The 23,262-nt window shown below is 44.9% G+C and overlaps 1 long non-coding RNA gene across 1 annotated transcript in view; it reads left to right on the forward strand.

Moving 5' to 3' along the window:
* LOC141257893 (uncharacterized) overlaps positions 1-9,412 on the forward strand; it is a 73,259-nt gene extending 63,847 nt beyond the window's left edge. Inside the window, exon 2 of the long non-coding RNA XR_012318116.1 lies at positions 8,088-9,412. This is a non-coding gene — a long non-coding RNA (uncharacterized lncRNA). The remainder of the gene's footprint in view (positions 1-8,087) is intronic.
* The last annotated feature ends 13,850 nt before the right edge of the window (positions 9,413-23,262 follow it).

The following is a 23,262-nucleotide window of genomic DNA, read 5'->3' on the forward strand; positions in this document are numbered from 1 at the left end:
ATTGGAGGCAGGAGAATGTTTGGGCTCCTGTCAGGTATATATTATTGGAGGTAGGAGAATGTATGGTCTCCTGTCAGGTATATATTATTGGAGGCAGGAGAATGTTTGGGCTCCTGTCAGGTATATATTATTGGAGGCAGCAGAATGTATGTGCTCCTGTCAGGTATATATTATTGGAGGCAGCAGAATGTATGGGCTCCTGTCAGGTATATATTATAGGAGGCAGGAGAATGTATGGGCTCCTGTCAGGTATATATTATTGGAGACAGCAGAATGTATGGGCTCCTGTCAGGTATATATTATTGGAGGCAGCAGAATGTATGGGCTCCTGTCAGGTATATATTATTGGAGGCAGCAGAATGTATGGGCTCCTGTCAGGTATATATTATTGGAGGCAGCAGAATGTATGAGCTCCTGTCAGGTATACATTATTGGAGGCAGCAGAATGTATGGGCTCCTGTCAGGTACATATTATTGGAGGCAGGAGAATGTAAGGGCTCCTGTCAGGTATATATTATTTGAGGCAGGAGAATGTATGGGCTCCTGTCAGGTATATATTATTGGAGGCAGCAGAATGTATGGGCTCCTTCCAGGTATATATTATTGGAGGCAGGAGAATGTATGGGCTCCTGTCAGGTATATATCATTGGAGGCTGGAGAATGTGTGGGCTCCTGTCAGGTATATATTATTGGAGTCAGGAGAATGTATGGGCTCCTGTCAGGTATATATTATTGGAGGCAGCAGAATGTATGGGCTCCTGTCAGGTATATATTATTGGAGGCAGGAGAATGTATGGGCTCCTGTCAGGTATATATTATTGGAGGCAGCAGAATGTATGGGCTGCTGTCAGATATATGTTATTGGAGGCAGGAGAATGTATGGGCTCCTGTCAGGTATATATTATTGGAGGCAGCAGAATGTATGGGCTCCTGTCAGGTATATATTATTGGAGGCAGCAGAATCTATGGGCTCCTGTCAGGTATATATTATTGGAGGCAGCAGAATCTATGGGCTCCTGTCAGGTATATATTATTGGAGGCAGCAGAATCTATGGGCTCCTGTCAGGTATATATTATTGGAGGCAGCAGAATGTATGGGCTCCTGTCAGGTATATATTATTGGAGGCAGCAGAATCTATGGGCTCCTGTCAGGTATATATTATTGGAGGCAGGAGAATGTATGGGCTCCTGTCAGGTATATATTATTGGAGGCAGGAGAATGTTTGGGCTCCTGTCAGGTATATATTATTGGAGGCAGGAGAATCTATGGGCTTCTGTCAGGTATATATTATTGGAGGCAGCAGAATGTATGGGCTTCTGTCAGGTATATATTATTGGAGGCAGGAGAATGTATGGGCTCCTGTCAGGTATATATTATTGGAGGCAGGAGAATGTATGGGCTCCTGTCAGGTATATATTATTGGAGGCAGGAGAATGTATGGGCTCCTGTCAGGTATATATTATTGGAGGCAGGAGAATGTATGGGCTCCTGTCAGGTATAAATTATTGGAGGCAGCAGAATGTATGGGCTACTGTTAGGTATATATTATTGGAGGCAGCAGAATGTATGGGCTCCTGTCTGGTATATATTATTGGAGGCTGGAGAATGTATGGGCTCCTGTCAGGTATATATTATTGGAGGCAGCAGAATGTATGGGCTCCTGTCAGGTATATATTATTGGAGGCAGGAGAATGTATGGGCTCCTGTCAGGTATATATTATTGGAGGCAGGAGAATGTATGGGCTCCTGTCAGGTATATATTATTGGAGGCAGTAGAATGTATGGGCTCCTCTCAGGTATATATTATTGGAGGCAGCAGAATGTATGGGCTACTGTCAGGTATATATTATTAGAGGCAGGAGAATGTATGGGCTCCTGTCAGGTATATATTATTGGAGGCAGCAGAATGTATGGGCTCCTGTCAGGTATATATTATTGGAGGCAGGAGAATGTATGGGCTGCTGTCAGATACATATTATTGGAGGCAGGAGAATGTATGGGCTCCTGTCAGGTATATATTATTGGAGGCAGCAGAATGTATGGGCTCCTGTCAGGTATATATTATTGGAGGCAGCAGAATGTATGGGCTACTGTCAGGTATATATTATTAGAGGCAGGAGAATGTATGGGCTCCTGTCAGGTATATATTATTGGAGGCAGCAGAATGTATGGGCTCCTGTCAGGTATATATTATTGGAGGCAGGAGAATGTATGGGCTGCTGTCAGATATATATTATTGGAGGCAGGAGAATGTATGGGCTCCTGTCAGGTATATATTATTGGAGGCAGCAGAATGTATGGGCTCCTGTCAGGTATATATTATTGGAGGCAGGAGAATGTATGGGCTCCTGTCAGGTATATATTATTGGAGGCAGCAGAATGTATGGGCTCCTGTCAGGTATATATTATTGGAGGCAGGAGAATGTTTGGGCTCCTGTCAGGTATATATTATTGGAGGCAGCAGAATGTATGGGCTCCTGTCAGGTATATATTATTGGAGGCAGGAGAATGTATGGGCTCCTGTCAGGTATATATTATTGGAGGCAGGAGAATGTATGGGCTTCTGTCAGGTATATATTATTGGAGGCAGGAGAATGTATGTTCTCCTGTCAGGTATATATTATTGGAGGTAGGAGAATGTATGGGCTTCTGTCAGGTATATATTATTGGAGGCAGGAGAATGTATGTTCTCCTGTCAGGTATATATTATTGGAGGCAGCAGAATGTATGGGCTCCTGTCAGATATATATTATTGGAGGCAGCAGAATGTATGGGCTCCTGTCAGGTATATATTATTGGAGGTAGGAGAATGTATTGGCTCCTGTCAGGTATATATTATTAGAGGCAGGAGAATGTATGGGCTCCTGTCAGGTATATATTATTGGAGGCAGCAGAATGTATGGGCTCCTGTCAGGTATATATTTTTGGATGCAGGAGAATGTATGGGCTCCTGTCAGGTATATATTATTGGAGGCAGCAGAATGTATGGGCTCCTGTCAGGTATATATTTTTGGAGGCAGGAGAATGTATGGGCTCCTGTCAGGTATATATTATTGGAGGCAGGAGAATGTATGGGCTCCTGTCAGGTATATATTATTGGAGGCAGGAGAATGTATGGGCTCCTGTCAGGTATATATTATTGGAGGCAGGAGAATGTATGGGCTCCTGTCAGGTATATATTATTGGAGGCAGAAGAATGTATGGGCTCCTGTCAGGTATATATTATTGGAGGCAGGAGAATGTATGGGCTCCTGTCAGGTATATATTATTGGAGGCAGGAGAATGTATGGGCTCCTGTCAGGTATATATTATTGGAGGCAGGAGAATGTATGGGCTCCTGTCAGGTATATATTATTGGAGGCAGCAGAATGTATGGGCTCCTTCCAGGTATATATTATTGGAGGTAGGAGAATGTATGGGCTTCTGTCAGGTATATATTATTGGAGGCAGGAGAATGTATGGGCTCCTGTCAGGTATATATTATTGGAGGCAGGAGAATGTATGGGCTCATGTCAGGTATATATTATTGGAGGCAGGAGAATGTATGGGCTCCTTCCAGGTATATATTATTGGAGGCAGGAGAATGTATGGGCTCCTGTCAGGTATATATTATTGGAGGCAGGAGAATGTATGGGCTCCTGTCAGGTATATATTATTGGAGGCAGGAGAATGTATGGGCTCCTGTCAGGTATATATTATTGGAGGCAGGAGAATGTATGGGCTCCTGTCAGGTATATATTATTGGAGGCAGGAGAATGTATGGGCTCCTGTCAGGTATATATTATTGGAGGCAGGAGAATGTATGGGCTCCTGTCAGGTATATATTATTGGAGACAGCAGAATGTATGGGCTCCTGTCAGGTATATATTATTGGAGGCAGCAGAATGTATGGGCTCCTGTCAGGTATATATTATAGGAGGCAGCAGAATGTATGGGCTCCTGTCAGGTATATATTATTGGAGACAGCAGAATGTATGGGCTCCTGTCAGGTATATATTATTGGAGACAGCAGAATGTATGGGCTCCTGTCAGGTATATATTATTGGAGGCATGAGAATGTATGGGCTCCTGTCAGGTATATATTATTGGAGGCAGGAGAATGTATGGGCTCCTGTCAGGTATATATTATTGGAGGCAGCAGAATGTATGGGCTCCTGCCAGGTATATATTATTGGAGGTAGGAGAATGTATGGGCTCCTGTCAGGTATATATTATTGGAGGCAGGAGAATGTATGGGCTCCTGTCAGGTATATATTATTGGAGGCAGGAGAATGTATGGGCTCCTGTCAGGTATATCTAATTGGCGGCAGGAGACTGTATGGGCTCCTGTCAGGTATATATTATTGGAGGCAGGAGAATGTATGAGCTCCTGTCAGGTATATATTATTGGAGGCAGGAGAATGTATGGGCTCCTGTCAGGTATATATTGTTGGAGGCAGGAGAATGTATGGGCTCCTGTCAGGTATATATTATTGGGGGCAGCAGAATGTATGGGCTCCTGTCAGGTATATATTATTGGAGGCAGGAGAATGTATGGGCTCCTGTCAGGTATATATTATTGGAGGCAGGAAAATGTATGGGCTCCTGTCAGGTATATATTATTGGCGGCAGGAGAATGTATGGGCTCCTGTCAGGTATATATTATTGGAGGCAGCAGAATGTATGGGCTCCTGTCAGGTATATATTATTGGCGGCAGGAGAATGTATGGGCTCCTGTCAGGTATATATTATTGGAGGCAGCAGAATGTATGGGCTCCTGTCAGGTATATATTATTGGAGGCAGGAGAATGTATGGGCTCCTGTCAGGTATATATTATTGGAGGCAGGAGAATGTATGGACTCCTGTCAGGTATATATTATTGGAGGCAGGAGAATGTATGGACTCCTGTCAGGTATATATTATTGGAGGCAGGAGAATGTATGGGCTCCTGTCAGGCATATATTATTGGAGGCAGGAGAATGTATGGGCTCCTGTCAGGTATATATTATTGGAGGCAGCAGAATGTATGGACTCCTGTCAGGTATATATTATTGGAGGCAAGAGAATGTATGGGCTCCTGTCAGGTATATATTATTGGAGGCAGCAGAATGTATGGGCTCCTGTCAGGTATATATTATTGGAGGCAGCAGAATGTATGGTCTCCTGTCAGGTATATATTATTGGAGACAGCAGAATGTATGGGTTCCTGTCAGGTATATATTATTGGAGACAGCAGAATGTATGGGCTCCTGTCAGGTATATATTATAGGAGGCAGGAGAATGTATGGGCTCCTGTCAGGTATATATTATTGGAGGCAGCAGAATGTATGGGCTCCTGTCAGGTATATATTATTGGAGGCAGCAGAATATATGGGCTCCTGTCAGGTATATATTATTGGAGGCAGCAGAATGTATGGGCTCCTGTCAGGTATATATTATTGGAGGCAGCAGAATATATGGGCTCCTGTCAGGTATATATTATTGGAGGCAGGAGAATGTATGCGCTCCTGTCAGGTATATATTATTGGAGGCAGCAGAATGTATGGGCTCCTGTCAGGTATATATTATTGGAGGCAGGAGAATGTATGGGCTCCTGTCAGGTATATATTATTGGAGGCAGCAGAATGTATGGGCTCCCGTCAGGTATATATTTTTGGAGGCAGCAGAATGTATGGACTCCTGTCAGGTATATATTATTGGAGGCAGCAGAATGTATGGGCTCCTGTCAGGTATATATTATTGGAGGCAGTAGAATGTATGGGCTCCTGTCAGATATATATTATTGGAGGCAGGAGAATGTATGGGCTCCTGTCAGGTATATATTATTGGAGGCAGTAGAATGTTTGGGCTTCTGTCAGGTATATATTATTGGAGGCAGGAGAATCTATGGGCTCCTGTCAGGTATATATTATTGGAGGCAGGAGAATGTATGGGCTCCTGTCAGGTATATATTATTGGAGGCAGGAGAATGTATGGGCTCCTGTCAGGTATATATTATTGGAGGCAGGAGAATGTATGGGCTCCTGTCAGGTATATATTATTGGAGGCAGCAGAATGTATGGGCTCCCGTCAGGTATATATTTTTGGAGGCAGCAGAATGTATGGACTCCTGTCAGGTATATATTATTGGAGGCAGCAGAATGTATGGGCTCCTGTCAGGTATATATTATTGGAGGCAGTAGAATGTATGGGCTCCTGTCAGATATATATTATTGGAGGCAGGAGAATGTATGGGCTCCTGTCAGGTATATATTATTGGAGGCAGTAGAATGTTTGGGCTTCTGTCAGGTATATATTATTGGAGGCAGGAGAATCTATGGGCTCCTGTCAGGTATATATTATTGGAGGCAGGAGAATGTATGGGCTCCTGTCAGGTATATATTATTGGAGGCAGGAGAATGTATGGGCTCCTGTCAGGTATATATTATTGGAGGCAGGAGAATGTATGGGCTCCTGTCAGGTATATATTATTGGAGGCAGGAGAATGTATGGGCTCCTGTCAGGTGTATATTATTGGAGGTAGGAGAATGTATGGGCTCCTGTCAGGTGTATATTATTGGAGGCAGGAGAATGTATGGGCTCCTGTCAGGTGTATATTATTGGAGGCAGGAGAATGTATGAGCTCCTGTCAGGTATATATTATTGGAGGCAGCAGAATGTATGGGCTCCTGTCAGGTATATATTATTGGAGGCAGGAGAATATATGGGCTCCTGTCAGGTATATATTATTGGAGGCAGGAGAATGTATGGGCTCCTGTCAGGTATATATTATTGGAGGCAGGAGAATGTATGGCTCCTGTCAGGTATATATTATTGAAGGCAGGAGAATGTATGGGCTCCTGTCAGGTATATATTATTGGAGGCAGCAGAATGTATGGGCTCCTGTCAGGTATATATTATTGGAGGCAGGAGAATATATGGGCTCCTGTCAGGTATATATTATTGGAGGTGCACAGGAGCAGCACACGTACGTATAGTGCAGTCGTCTGAACGGCCCCTCGGGAAACTAATGACGGAGCCCGTCAGGAGGATTGACACTCTGCTTATTGCAAAGGAAAAAAACATGACTGCAGCAGACATGGATAAAGTCTTCAATGCTTTATTTCCTAATGATTAAAATATTGTTAAAATATCCATGATGGTGAGTGGGAAGGTTCACTCTGACGCGTTTCTGGTTACCGCCCTTAGTCATAGAGTGAATCAGTGAATCATGGGATATAATATTTATAACAACCAACCACCAATCATGAGACCCACGTAAAACCAGGCGGACATAGAAATGATAAATATAAATGTAACACAATTCATTAATACAGCGCTATACGGAATATACACAAAATCATAATTAGAGAACAATATCAATACTAAATGTCAGTAATTAAGCGCAGTATCATTTTTATAATTCATTCCTTTTGGTGCCTTCGTGTCCAACCTAATCCTGAATGTCTTCCTCAATAACAGTTTTTCCCTCAGCCTCCTCCTCTATCTGGACGATTAACTCTCTCAATTCCAAAGAATGTGAGACTTTGGCTGTTCCCATTATGTGTCTTCAAAAATGTCTAGTTCCCCCCGAATGTGTCCTGTTACTGTTAATGTTTTGTAGCTTTTCCGATATACGCTTTACATTTACTGCCTGCAGATGTGAGAAAACCTCTGATGAAAAGCAAAGATGTTCTAAACTGGTTGTGATACAATCCGGGGGACATCATATTACCAAGGGAGCGCTTTCTCTTAGCAACACACTAAATTAACAGGAATTGAACTGTATCTGGCCGCTCACTTACTGTCCAATATGACTGACCAGATTAATCAGTGTTTTTGGTATAAATTCTATCACCACATGTCACACAATATACCAGTTGGTGCAGGAGATTGTAAGAAACCCCAGACTCCACATTCATGATCTGCAGGTTTTGAGTCTGTGTATCTGAATAATTAATTGTACGGGGGAGTGTTCAATATAATAGCAGTGTGGAGGTCAATTACAGAGGTCAATCATTTTGTGAAGAAACAAGGGTGAATCAGGAGGCCCTTATTTAATGGTGAAGCCAGCACATGTTGTACATACATTTCTCCTTTAACTCTCTCTTCAACTTTCTTAATCAGAGTACGCTGTTCATATGAATAATGTCTGGAACGACCCCTATTTCTCAGGCTTTCAAGAAGTGCAGGCAATGAGCGGCTGTAAAATGATCTCCAATGCTTTACAATGGAAAGCAAAACCAGAGAGACGTGGAAGAGAATGGAAGATTACCATTAGAATGGATGGAAGAATAGCCAGAATGGCAAAGGCTCAGCCAATGGTCAGCTCCAGGATGATCATAGACAGTCTCCAGTTACCTGTAAAGACTGTGACAGTTAGAAGACGCCTGTGTGAAGCTAATCTCTTAGCAAGAAGTCCCCGCAAAGTCCCACTGTTTAAAAAAAAAAAGACATGTACTGAAGCGGATACAATCTGCCAAAGAACACATCAACGGGCCTAAAGAGAAATGGAGAAACATTTTGTGGACTGATGAAAGTAAAATTGTTCTTTTTGATTCCAAGGGCCACAGAGAGTTTGCTAGTGGACAATATCTATGACTGAACTCTGTATTGAATTTATGAGTGCTGGATATTTCCAGGACTCTATCAAGAAAAACTAGATACAGGGTTGTGAACCTGCTAGGTGAGAAGGCCGGTGTTCTTTGTGTGATGTCCTTTGTTTTAGTGATAAAGTAAAGGTTGCATCTACATACGGAATGAGTATAGGCCCTCCAGCCTCTTGGATGATACAGGTACACACACTTTCTGTGGTGATCTTGAATGCAGATCCTGTTTGTCACCTAGTGTAATCTACATATGTGCACTGCCCCTGTAGATTTGGATTGTATACCATTGCTCCTGAGATAGACATCCTGTCTCTGGCCTATGGATATGTATATTGGTACACAATGCTTTTGTTGGACACCTTGGAGCCAGCCCAAATCGAGTTGAACCTGTCCTCAGGCCACTTGATACAAAGACCTTTTGGCTATATACCAGACGCCATCAGCAGGAAGATGAAGACCACTGCAATCATGTATGAACTCTGATGCTCTTACCCATTCTAAACCTAAGAGCGCCACCTTCAGAAGAGTGTCTGCATCAGCAGCCATGTGCATGTTTCTGGAGAACTTCAAAGACTGTGACCTGATTGGATGGTACCATTATTTGGAGGTGTTACAGGGATGGGCAATGTGTGGGCCATGTCTGACTGTGTAACTGATATAAAGTTAGCACATCAAACTAGTTAGGCATTATTATTCTTCTTCTGCTTCTTCCCACTTCCCATCTTCTACCATCCTCTCCTTTTACCCTTTCCCTTACATTGTTCCCTTGTCCCTTAGTTAGGTTTCCCTTATGTATGTTATTGTAAATATTCTATTTGTAATAAATCCCCTTTTAAAGATCCAGTAGATCTTGTTAATTAATATTAACTGGCACCCCAAAACTCAGCAGATTCTACAGCTAGACAACCCCCAAACTCTGCATTCAAGCCACAGTACACTCTGAAGACAGTGAAGCATGGTGGAAGCATCGTGATATGGGCATGTTTCTCATACTATGGTGCTGGACCTATTTACCGCATACCAGGGATCATGGACCTGTTTGCATATATTAAAATACTTAAAGATGTCATGTTGCCTTACGCTGAAGAGGATATGCCCTTGAAATGGGTGTTTCAAGAAGACAACGACCCTAAACACACCAGTAAACAAGCAAAATCTTGGTTCTAGTACAACAAAATTGAGGTTATAGAGTGGCCAGCCCAATCCCCGGACCTTAATCCGATAGAATACTTGTGAGGTGACATCAAAAATGCCGTTTCTGAGGCAAAGCCAACAATTGCCAAAAAATTGTAGGATGTAGTCAAAGCATCCTGGGCTGGAATAACAGGTGACAGTTGCCAGAAGTTGGTTGACTCGATGTGAAGCAGTTTTAAAAAAAACTGTGGGTTTACAACTTAGGCCACGGCCCCACTATCAGTATTTGCTCAGTATTCGGTCAGTATTTTTTTCTCAGGAGTGGGAGCCAAAACTAGAAGTGGGTGATAAATGCAGAATTGCACTTGTTTCTATTCTACCTTTTCTCTGATTGTTCTTCACCTGGTTTTGGCTCCCACTCCTGAGAAAAAATACTGACCGAATACTGATAGTGGGGCCGTGGCCTAAATATTAGGCTAATGATTCACAGGAATGCTAAATCCTCAAAAAAAGAAGAGAGAGAGTACATATTAAGACAAATGCAGACACTGCTATTTTTTTTCGAACAGCCCAATGTTTATTTTTTGTTATTTTCTGTAAAATAGTTAAAAATTAATCTACATTTCTCTTGATGTTGTGAATTAGAAAACAGCGTGCAATGTTCCCAATGCTGGAAATAAAAACTAGTATAAAGATTTTGTGCTTCACTCATGTTTTTGAACACTACTGTATATGTCCTAAGTTGTGGATAGTGAAGCCGGCGTTGATTTGGAGCAGGGCTGTGGAGTCGGAGTCCATTTTGGTGGAGTTGGTATAAAATGGACCAACTCCAACTCTTAAAATATATAATAAATCGGGTACAGTAGTTCAATGCAGTTTGTGGGGAATATTTTTTTCATAAGAATTTGGGAAAGTTATGAAATGTCCTATAAATGTCTGTTCTATTCCTGATTTAAATTTATCACTTAAACATGAGCCATGTATGAGGGAGTCGGAGTCGTGGAGTTGGAGACATGGAAATTGAGGGGTCAGAGTCTGAGGTTTGGCTTATAGACTCCACAGCCCTGATTGGGAGCACAGCTATGTGACACAACCTCACATGAGGCCCGGGAGAACGAGTGCTGATGACGCGCCCCCTGGGCCTATGTTGTGCAGGGGATACCCGGAGCCGGATCGCTGGGGGTTGTAGTCCTCCGTGGCGGTGACCCGGTCCGTGCCCAGGGCGGTCAAACCAGTGGCAGACTTAGATAATAACAATGTCCGACTACGCCACCCGTGGATCGCAGTCAGTGGGGACCGCCGCTGCGCTGCAGACCACTGAGGCTGATGTTGTTTGCGCAGCCGAGTATGGGATAACTCCCCACGGGAGAAGTATTGCCTCAGGGCAGCTAGTGTGGATGATGAGAGTGATGGTGTGAGCGTCCCAGTAGTAATGGTGCTGGTGCGGCGATGAAACACAGAGACGTGTGGTGCAGTTCAGGGTCTTTACTGATGGTATAAAGCAGACCCTCCCGGGAGTACTGGTTAGCAGTAGGGGCCTGGTCAGTCTGTGAGCAAGTAGGATCTCCCCTGGCCAGGTGGAGTTGTAGGCCTCCCCGACTATCTGCACTCTTTCCTGGCTACCTTGCTCTATGTGGGTAGAAGTAGCCCACGTCCCTGAGTATACCGTGTGGTGCTCACCCGTATGGCCGGTGACTTGGGGCCTTCCGTTAGCCTCCGCTTCACGATGGCGGTGCTGGTCCCTTGCTTGTGACCGTGCCTTCGGGTTTCTAAGGCCAGAGGACATGGAATCCCCTGCCGGTTGGATTCTGCTGCTGGACCTGGATGTCCCCACAGCCTCGGACTCCTTGTCCGGGTTTAGTGTCTTCAGCCAAGGCGAGCTTTCTAGCTTCCAGCCTCTGGCACTCGCTCCTGCTCCTACAGAGCTCCTAGTTCTTGCTTTCCCTGTGTCTGCTGTCCTCCAGACCTGACTGCGTCTCTGTCTGGGACTTCACTCTGACTCTCACTGCTCTGCTTGTTCTGCAGGCTCTGTCTCACCTAATCCCGCCCCAGACCCAGTTTATAAGGGCAGATTCCTCCCCTCCCAGGTCTGGGTGGGCCGTGTTGCATGCTTAGGGCTCCTGACCAGAGAAACCTCCCACTTGCTCTCAGACATAATATTTCTATTACTGTGGCAACCAGACCCCTGGGGTGCCACACTGACACCGCTGAAATGGCGCCGACACATGAGGTGACTATAAGAGTTATTATTTTAACGAGGGCAAACATTCAGATTGAGAAGCGGTTGTCCTAGTAGTGGACAACCCCTTTAATGTCTATACACAACATTTATGACTTTCAAAACAAAAAATAGTATTTAGTCCTGGTAAAAGTGGAAAAAAAATTGTAAATATTTGTAAAGATGTTTTATATTAAACAGTAAAACAGCTTCCCCCCAGTGTGCGACTTCTCTGATGACTATGGAGTTTGTCTTTGCTAATAAAGCATTTCCCACATTCGGAGCATGAATACGGCTTCTCCACTGTGTAACTTCTCTGATGTTTCACCGGAAATGATTCGTTTATAGAAACATTTTCCACACTCTGAACATGAACTTTCTTATGTCTGAGAAGACTTGATTCATATATAAAACAGATCCCACATTCACTACATGTAACCGGATTCTCTCCAGTGTGATCTCTTTGATGAGAACTTAGCAAAGCTTCAGTATGGAAACATTTCCCACATTCTGAGCAGGAATACGGCTTTTCTTCTGTGTGCATTTTCACATGAGTCATAAGATTTAATTTACTCATAAAGAATTTTCCACATTCTGAACATGTATATGCATTTCCTGTGTGAATTCTCTCATGTGCAGTAAGACTTTGTTTAGATTTAAAAACTTTATGACATTTTGAACATGAGTACGGCTTCACTCCTGTGTGAATTATTCTATGCTCAACAATATTTGATTTTTCTTTAAAACATTTCCCATATTCTGAAAATGAATACGGCTTCTCTCCTGTGTGAATTCTCTCATGTGAAATAAGACTTGATTTACATATAAAACTTTTCTGACATACTGAACATGGATACGGCTTCTCTCCTGTGTGAACTCTCACATGTCTAACAAGATTTGATTTCATAATAAAACATTTCCCACATTCTGAACATGAATACGGCTTCTCTCCTGTGTGACGACTTTGATGTCTAAGAAGATGTGATTTATCTATAAAACATTTTCCACATTCTAAACATTAAAACGGCCTCTCTCCTGTATGAATTTTCTGGTGTTTAATAAGAACGTTTTTGAGTGAAAAACATTTCCCACATTCTGAACATGAATACAGCTTCTCTCCTGTGTGAATTCTCTCATGTTTAACAAGATCTGATTTATCTAGAAAACATTTTCCACATTCTGAACATGAGAATGACCTTTTTCCTTTGTGAATTCTCTCATGTTTAAGAAGGTTCAATTTTTGGGAAAAACATTTCCCACATTCTGAACAAGAATACTGCATCTCATTTTCATGACTTTTCTCATGTAAAACAAGATGTGATTTCTTTATAAAACGCTTCCCACATTCTGAACATGAATACGGCTTCTCTTCTTTATGTATTCTCTGATGTATAATAAGATTATATTTGTCTGAAAAGCATTTCTTACATTCTGAACATGAATACGGTTTCTCTCTTGTGTGACTTCTAACAATATGTTCATTAAGGGTAATGAGGTTTTCTCTTGAGGACGGACACAGGATATCTTCTTCTTTTACATTATATTCTAGTGATAACATGACATTTCCTCCAGGATGATCACTTGCACCTTCTGTTGGAAATGAAAACAGATTTAATTATTTTTTAAAATCACAAATTTAAAGGTAAAAGGCCCAGGTGGAGTGATCCAGGGTGGAGGATCTAGAAGAAATGTTATGGGATCCAATGCACATTCGGGGCAAATCCCCTGATGACCAGGGGAACAGAAGGTGCAGAATATGGGATCCTCCAATGGTTCTGTGTTCCCCAGTAACTATGCATGTGAAGTTCTCATCAATTATCAGGGGTAACACAAAGGAGAACCCTGAACTTCTAAACCATGTCACAGAACAGACTTGCTCCTCTTCCATTATCATCAGTGCACATTCAGCCACAGGCGAAATCATGTTACCACCAAATATGAATAAATTTACTAACCGGTATTTACAGACACGTGTCTGCACGGCCTTGGACAGTGGTGAGGATGAACTGCATCTGCCAGCGCCGACCACAGAAGCGGCCACAACAACCACAAAGAAATGACTGAGGTCTCTTACCTGGTGATGTGGCGCCCAGCTGCGCTTGGTACCACAGATCTTAGAGGAGTGTATTACCGGATTTCTCCACAAGAGGCCCCTACAGCATACACACACCTCCACCTTCCACCTCAGACCACTAGAGGGAGCCCGTTAGGGATATAAATAGGGAAGGTGGAGCTCGGCAGTTCAGTTCCCAGCCTGCTATAGTACAGAGCAGCTAGGGAGTTCCTGCTCAGACACAGAAGGAGTCAATGCAGTCGAGCCAGAGTCTAGCAGTTCCTGCAGAAAGAGTTCAGTATAGTCTGTAGAGTGAGTCCAGACTAGAACTCACAGAGCTCAGGATAGAGAGCTAGGAGTGTGCGACACTCTGAGAGCGGCGAAGAAGAGCAGCGTCCCGACTGCAGTGTGTAGCCTAGTGAGGGCCCGAGCGGGGCCGAAGGCGAGTGGAAAGTGAGTAACATAGGGGGCAGAGGAGCTTAACCAGCTCACCCCGAAGAATATACCGGACAACGGGTCCGAGAGTGTATGTGGATTTTTATGACCAGTAGAAAACAACCGGAACCCCTGGTGAATTACATGTCCCAGGATCACCAAAAGCTGATACGTACCAGGGTCAGGAATCACGGAGACCCCAAAGAATAGGGAGAGTGATCTCCAACTGAAGGCCCTATCACCAAGTCAGCTGGTGCAGAACAGAAACCAAGTTAGGCCTAGCTCCAGGCAGGTCAGAAACTTACTACAGAGAGGCAAGAGAGAGGAGGTCCTACAACCACTCACTGGGGAGAATCCGGACGTGCACCCCTCACCCTACAGTGCTCTGGGACGTGCCTGAATTTCCATCAGTAAAAGGTATTGAAGTGACTATCGTGTCTGTCCGTGTTCTTGCTCTGACCCGGCTGGGTCTCGCCTGTCCTGATTCCCCTCTCCGTACGCTGCCCTGAGGCCTAGCTCATCTGTGGGGAGCTATACCATCGAGCTGCCTTATCACCAGCCTCAGTGGACTGCCGCAGCGCTGGTGATTCTCACCAGAAACCACAGGTGGCGTCACGAACTTTCATAAACTTAACAAACAATCCCCTTTAAAAATCTGACCCCAGGGTACGGGCCCGGGAGCCGACCACAGCGACATCCCCAAGGCCAGGCAAAGGCCCAGGTACCGAGTCGTCCCCATCCCCCTGGGCTAGTCAGTGATACCAGAGGCTGGTGCCCCTTCACCACAATGTCCTGATATTGATCCCAGTGTCCTCCTACATAATCCCACTCCTCCATGGAGAAATAGAGAGCGAGGTCCTGACACCGGAGAGGAACTTGACAACCAACGAGAGAGACATCACCCAGAATCCTTCAGTGTATACTGTATAATCTCACAGCAGTCTCCTCTCATCACCCAGAATCCTCCAGTGTATACTGTATAATCTCCCAGCAGTCTCCTCTCATCACCCAGAATCCTCCAGTGTATAATCTCCCAGCAGTCTCCTCTCCTCTCATCACCCAGAATCCTCCAGTGTATACTGTATAATCTCCCAGCAGTCTCTTCTCTGCTCATCGACCAGAATCCTCCAGTGTACACTGTATAATCTCCCAGCAGTCTCCTCTCATCACCCAGAATCCTCCAGTGTATACTGTATAATCTCCCAGCAGTCTCCTCTCATCACCCAGAATCCTCCAGTGTATAATCTCCCAGCAGTCTCCCCTCATCACCCAGAATCCTCCAGTGTATAGTTTCCCCTCATTACCCAGAATCCTCCAGTGTATAATCTCCCAGCAGTCTCCCCTCATCACCCAGAATCCTCCAGTGTATACTGTATAATCTCCCAGCAGTCTCTGCTCATCACCCAGAATCCTCCAGTGTATACTGTATAATCTCCCAGCAGTCTCCTCTCCTCTCATCACCCAGAATCCTCCAGTGTATACTGTATAATTTCCCAGCAGTCTCCTCTCATCACCCAGAATCCTCCAGTGTATACTGAATAATCTCCCAGCAGTCTCCTCATCACCCAGAATCCTCCAGTGTATACTGTATAATCTCCCAGCAGTCTCCTCTCCTCTCATCACCCAGAATCCTCCAGTGTATACTGTATAATCTTCCAGCAGTCTCCTCTTATCACCCAGAATCCTCCAGTGTATACTGTATAATCTCCCAGCAGTCTCCTCTCATCACCCAGAATCCTCCAGTGTATACTGTATAATCTCCCAGCAGTCTCCTCTCCTCTCATCACCCAGAATCCTCCAGTGTATACTGTATAATCTTCCAGCAGTCTGCTCTCATCACCCAGAATCCTCCAGTGTATACTGAATAATCTCCCAGCAGTCTCCTCATCACCCAGAATCCTCCAGTGTATACTGTATAATCTCCCAGCAGTCTCCTCTCCTCTCATCACCCAGAATCCTCCAGTGTATACTGTATAATCTTCCAGCAGTCTCCTCTTATCACCCAGAATCCTCCAGTGTATACTGTATAATCTCCCAGCAGTCTCCTCTCATCACCCAGAATCCTCCAGTGTATACTGTATAATCTCCCAGCAGTCTCCTCTCCTCTCATCACCCAGAATCCTCCAGTGTATACTGTATAATCTTCCAGCAGTCTGCTCTCATCACCCAGAATCCTCCAGTGTATACTGTATAATCTCCCAGCAGTCTCCTCTCTGCTCATCACCCAGAATCCTCCAGTGTATACTGTATAATCTCCCAGCAGTCTCCTCTCATCACCCAGAATCCTCCAGTGTATACTGTATAATCTCCCAGCAGTCTCCTCTCATCACCCAGAATCCTCCAGTGTATACTATATAATCTCCCAGCAGTCTCCTCTCCTCTCATCACCCAGAATCCTCCAGTGTATACTGTATAATCTCCCAGCAGTCTCCTCTCTGCTCATCACCCAGAATCCTCCAGTGTATACTGTATAATCTTCCAGCAGTCTCCTCTCATCACCCAGAATCCTCCAGTGTATACTGTATAATCTCCCAGCAGTCTCCTCTCCGCTCATCAATCAGAATCCTCCAGTGTATACTGTATAATCTCCCAGCAGTCTCCTCTCCTCTCATCACCCAGAATCCTCCAGTGTATACTGTATAATCTTCCAGCAGTCTCCTCTCATCACCCAGAATCCTCCAGTGTATACTGCATAATCTCCCAGCAGTCTCCTCTCATCACTCAGAATCCTCCAGTGTATAATGTATAATCTCCCAGCAGTCTCCTCTCATCACCCAGAATCCTCCAGTGCATACTGTATAATCTCCCAGCAGTCTCCTCTCCTCTCATCACCCAGAATCCTCCTGTGCTTACTGTATAATCTCCTAGCAGTCTCCACTCATCACCCAAAATCCTCCAGTGTATACTGTATAATCTCCCAGCAGTCTCCTCTCATCACCCAGAATCCTCCAGTGTATACTGTATAATCTCCCAGCAGTCTCCTCTTCTCACCAGAATCCTCCAGTGTATACTGTATAATCTCCCAGCAGTATCCTCTCATCACCCAGAATCCTCCAGTGTATACTGAATAATCTCCCAGCAGTCAACTCTCTGCTCATCACCCAGAATCCTCCAGTGTATACTGTATAATCCCCCAGAAGTCACCGTTTATCACCCAGAATCCTCCAGTGTATACTGTATAATCTCCCAGCAGTCTCCTCTCATCACCCAGAATCCTCCAGTGTATAATGAATAATCTCCAAGCAGTCTCCTCATCACCCAGAATCCTCCAGTGTATACTGTATAATCTCCCAGCAGTCTCCTCTCCTCTCATCACCCAGAATCCTCCAGTGTATACTGTATAATCTTCCAGCAGTCTCCTCTCATCACCCAGAATCCTCTAGTGTATACTGTATAATCTCCCAGCAGTCTCCTCTCATCACTCAGAATCCTCCAGTGTATACTGTATAATCTCCCAACAGTCTCCTCTCCTCTCATCACCCAGAATCCTCCAGTGTATACTGTATAATCTTACAGCAGTCTCCTCTTATCACCCAGAATCCTCTAGTGTATACTGTATAATCTCCCAGCAGTCTCCTCTCATCACCCAGAATCCTCCAGTGTATACTGTATAATCTCCCAGCAGTCTCCTCTCCTCTCATCACCCAGAATCCTCCAGTGTATACTGTATAATCTCCCAGCAGTCTCCTCTCCTCTCATCACCCAGAATCCTCCAGTGTATACTGTATAATCTCCCAGCAGTCTCCTCTCCTCTCATCACCCAGAATCCTCCAGTGTATACTGTATAATCTCCCAGCAGTCTCCTCTCCTCTCATCACCCAGAATCCTCCAGTGTATACTGTATAATCTCCCAACAGTCTCCTCTCCGCTCATCACCCAGAATCCTCCAGTGTCTACTGTATAATCCCCCAGAAGTCACCGCTTATCACCCAGAATCCTCCAGTGTATACTGTATAATCTCCCAGCAGTCTCCTCTCTGCTCATCACCCAGAATCCTTCAGTGTATACTGTATTATCTCCCAGCAGTCTCCTCTCCTCTCATCACCCAGAATCCTCCAGTGTATACTGTATAATCTCCCAGCAGTCTCCACTCATCACCCAGAATCCTCCAGTGTATACTGTATAATCTCCCAGCAGTCTCCTCTCATCACCCAGAATCCTCCAGTGTATACTGTATAATCTCCGAGCAGTCTCCTCTCATCACCCAGAATCCTCCAGTGTATACTGTATAATCTCCCAGCAGTCTCCTCTCATCACCCAGAATCCTCCAGTGTATACTGTATAATCTCCCAGCAGTCTCTGCTCATCACCCAGAATCCTCCAGTGTATAATGTATAATCTCCCAGCAGTCACCTCTCATCACCCAGAATCCTCCAGTATATACTGTATAATCTCCCAGCAGTCTCCTCTCATCCCCCAGAATCCTCCAGTGTATACTGTATAATCTCCCAGCAGTCTCCTCTCCTCACCCAGAATCCTCCAGTGTATACTGTATAATCTTCCAGCAGTCTCCTCTCATCACTCAGAATCCTCCAGTGTATACTGTATAATCTCCCAACAGTCTCCTCTCCTCTCATCACCCAGAATCCTCCAGTGTATACTGTATAATCTCCCAGCAGTCTCCTCTCATCACTCAGAATCCTCCTGTGTCTAATCTCCCAGCAGTCTCCTCTCATCACCCAGAATCCTCCAGTGTATACTGTATAATCTCCAAGCAGTCTCCTCTCCTCACCCAGAATCCTCCAGTGTATACTGTATAATCTCCCAGCAGTCTCCTCTCATCACCCAGAATCCTCCAGTGTACACTGTATAATCTCCCAAAAGTCTCCTCTCCTTTCATTACCCGGAATCCTCCAGTGTATACTGTATAATCTCCCAGCAGTCTCCTCTCCTCACCCAGAATCCTCCAGTGTATAATGTATAATCTCCCAGCAGTCTCCTCTCCTCACCCAGAATCCTCCAGTGTTTACTGTATAATCTCCCAGCAGTCTCCTCTCATCACCCAGAATCCTCCAGTGTACACTGTATAATCTCCCAAAAGTCTCCTCTCCTTTCATCACCCAGAATCTTCCAGTGTATAATGTATAATCTCCCAGCAGTCTCCTCTCATCACCCAGAATCCTCCAGTGTATAATGTATAATCTCCCAGCAGTCTCCTCTCATCACCCAGAATCCTCCAGTGTATAATGTATAATCTCCCAGCAGTCTCCTCTCATCACCCAGAATCCTCCAGTCTATACTGTATAATCTCGTAGCAGTCTCCTCTCCTCTCCTCACCCAGAATCCTCCAGTGTATAATTTCCCAGCAGTCTCCTCTTCGCTCATCATCCAGAATCCTCCAGTGTATATTGTATAATCTCCCAGCAGTCTCCTGTCATCACCCAGAATCCTCCAGTATATACTGTATAATCTCCCAGCAGTCTCCCCTTATCACCCAGAATCCTCCAGTGTAGAATCTCCCAGCAGTCTCCTCTCATCACCCAGAATCCTCCAGTGTATACTGTATAATCTTCCAGCAGTCTCCTCTTATCACCCAGAATCCTCCAGTGTATACTGTATAATCTCCCAGCAGTCTCCTCTCATCACCCAGAATCCTCCAGTGTATGCTGTATAATCTCCCAGCAGTCTCCTCTCCTCTCATCACCCAGAATCCTCCAGTGTATACTGTATAATCTTCCAGCAGTCTGCTCTCATCACCCAGAATCCTCCAGTGTATACTGTATAATCTCCCAGCAGTCTCCTCTCATCACCCAGAATCCTCCAGTGTATACTGTATAATCTCCCAGCAGTCTCCTCTCCGCTCATCACCCAGAATCCTCCAGTGTATACTGTATAAGCTCCCAGCAGTCTCCTCTCCTCACCCAGCATCCTCCTGTGTATACTGTATAATCTCCCAGCAGTCACCTCTTCGCTCATCACCCAGAATCCTCCAGTGTCTACTGTATAATCCCCCAGAAGTCACCGCTTATCACCCAGAATCCTCCAGTGTATACTGTATAATCTCCCAGCAGTCTCCTCTCTGCTCATCACCCAGAATCCTCCAGTGTATACTGTATAATCTCCCAGCAGTCTCCTCTCTGCTCATCACCCAGAATCCTCCAGTGTATACTGTATAATCTCCCAGCAGTCTCCTCTCATCACCCAGAATCCTCCAGTGTATACTGTATAATCTCCCAGCAGTCTCCTCTCATCACCCAGAATCCTCCAGTGTATACTATATAATCTCCCAGCAGTCTCCTCTCCTCTCATCACCCAGAATCCTCCAGTGTATACTGTATAATCTCCCAGCAGTCTCCTCTCTGCTCATCACCCAGAATCCTCCAGTGTATATTGTATAATCTTCCAGCAGTCTCCTCTCATCACCCAGAATCCTCCAGTGTATACTGTATAATCTCCCAGCAGTCTCCTCTCCGCTCATCAATCAGAATCCTCCAGTGTATACTGTATAATCTCCCAGCAGTCTCCTCTCCTCTCATCACCCAGAATCCTCCAGTGTATACTGTATAATCTTCCAGCAGTCTCCTCTCATCACCCAGAATCCTCCAGTGTATACTGCATAATCTCCCAGCAGTCTCCTCTCATCACTCAGAATCCTCCAGTGTATAATGTATAATCTCCCAGCAGTCTCCTCTCATCACCCAGAATCCTCCAGTGCATACTGTATAATCTCCCAGCAGTCTCCTCTCCTCTCATCACCCAGAATCCTCCTGTGCTTACTGTATAATCTCCTAGCAGTCTCCACTCATCACCCAAAATCCTCCAGTGTATACTGTATAATCTCCCAGCAGTCTCCTCTCATCACCCAGAATCCTCCAGTGTATACTGTATAATCTCCCAGCAGTCTCCTCTTCTCACCAGAATCCTCCAGTGTATACTGTATAATCTCCCAGCAGTATCCTCTCATCACCCAGAATCCTCCAGTGTATACTGAATAATCTCCCAGCAGTCACCTCTCTGCTCATCACCCAGAATCCTCCAGTGTATACTGTATAAACCCCCAGAAGTCACCGTTTATCACCCAGAATCCTCCAGTGTATACTGTATAATCTCCCAGCAGTCTCCTCTCATCACCCAGAATCCTCCAGTGTATAATGAATAATCTCCCAGCAGTCTCCTCATCACCCAGAATCCTCCAGTGTATACTGTATAATCTCCCAGCAGTCTCCTCTCCTCTCATCACCCAGAATCCTCCAGTGTATACTGTAATAATCTTACAGCAGTCTCCTCTCATCACCCAGAATCCTCTAGTGTATACTGTATAATCTCCCAGCAGTCTCCTCTCATCACCCAGAATCCTCCAGTGTATACTGTATAATCTCCCAGCAGTCTCCTCTCATCACCCAGAATCCTCCAGTGTATACTGTATAATCTCCCAGCAGTCTCCTCTCCTCTCATCACCCAGAATCCTCCAGTGTATACTGTATAATCTCCCAACAGTCTCCTCTCCGCTCATCACCCAGAATCCTCCAGTGTCTACTGTATAATCCCCCAGAAGTCACCGCTTATCACCCAGAATCCTCCAGTGTATACTGTATAATCTCCCAGCAGTCTCCTCTCTGCTCATCACCCAGAATCCTTCAGTGTATACTGTATTATCTCCCAGCAGTCTCCTCTCCTCTCATCACCCAGAATCCTCCAGTGTATACTGTATAATCTTCCAGCAGTCTGCTCTCATCACCCAGAATCCTCCAGTGTATACTGTATAATCTCCCAGCAGTCTCCTCTCATCACCCAGAATCCTCCAGTGTATACTGTATAATCTCCCAGCAGTCTCCTCTCCGCTCATCACCCAGAATCCTCCAGTGTATACTGTATAAGCTCCCAGCAGTCTCCTCTCCTCACCCAGCATCCTCCTGTGTATACTGTATAATCTCCCAGCAGTCACCTCTTCGCTCATCACCCAGAATCCTCCAGTGTCTACTGTATAATCCCCCAGAAGTCACCGCTTATCACCCAGAATCCTCCAGTGTATACTGTATAATCTCCCAGCAGTCTCCTCTCTGCTCATCACCCAGAATCCTCCAGTGTATACTGTATAATCTCCCAGCAGTCTCCTCTCTGCTCATCACCCAGAATCCTCCAGTGTATACTGTATAATCTCCCAGCAGTCTCCTCTCATCACCCAGAATCCTCCAGTGTATACTGTATAATCTCCCAGCAGTCTCCTCTCATCACCCAGAATCCTCCAGTGTATACTATATAATCTCCCAGCAGTCTCCTCTCCTCTCATCACCCAGAATCCTCCAGTGTATACTGTATAATCTCCCAGCAGTCTCCTCTCTGCTCATCACCCAGAATCCTCCAGTGTATACTGTATAATCTTCCAGCAGTCTCCTCTCATCACCCAGAATCCTCCAGTGTATACTGTATAATCTCCCAGCAGTCTCCTCTCCGCTCATCAATCAGAATCCTCCAGTGTATACTGTATAATCTCCCAGCAGTCTCCTCTCCTCTCATCACCCAGAATCCTCCAGTGTATACTGTATAATCTTCCAGCAGTCTCCTCTCATCACCCAGAATCCTCCAGTGTATACTGTATAATCTCCCAGCAGTCTCCTCTCATCACTCAGAATCCTCCAGTGTATAATGTATAATCTCCCAGCAGTCTACTCTCATCACCCAGAATCCTCCAGTGCATACTGTATAATCTCCCAGCAGTCTCCTCTCCTCTCATCACCCAGAATCCTCCTGTGCTTACTGTATAATCTCCTAGCAGTCTCCACTCATCACCCAAAATCCTCCAGTGTATACTGTATAATCTCCCAGCAGTCTCCTCTCATCACCCAGAATCCTCCAGTGTATACTGTATAATCTCCCAGCAGTCTCCTCTTCTCACCAGAATCCTCCAGTGTA

Source organism: Phyllobates terribilis, unplaced genomic scaffold, assembly GCF_046119375.1.
Source record: "Phyllobates terribilis strain yellow unplaced genomic scaffold, ASM4611937v1 Scaffold_3__8_contigs__length_932513732, whole genome shotgun sequence".
Classification (NCBI taxonomy): Eukaryota; Metazoa; Chordata; class Amphibia; order Anura; family Dendrobatidae; genus Phyllobates; species Phyllobates terribilis.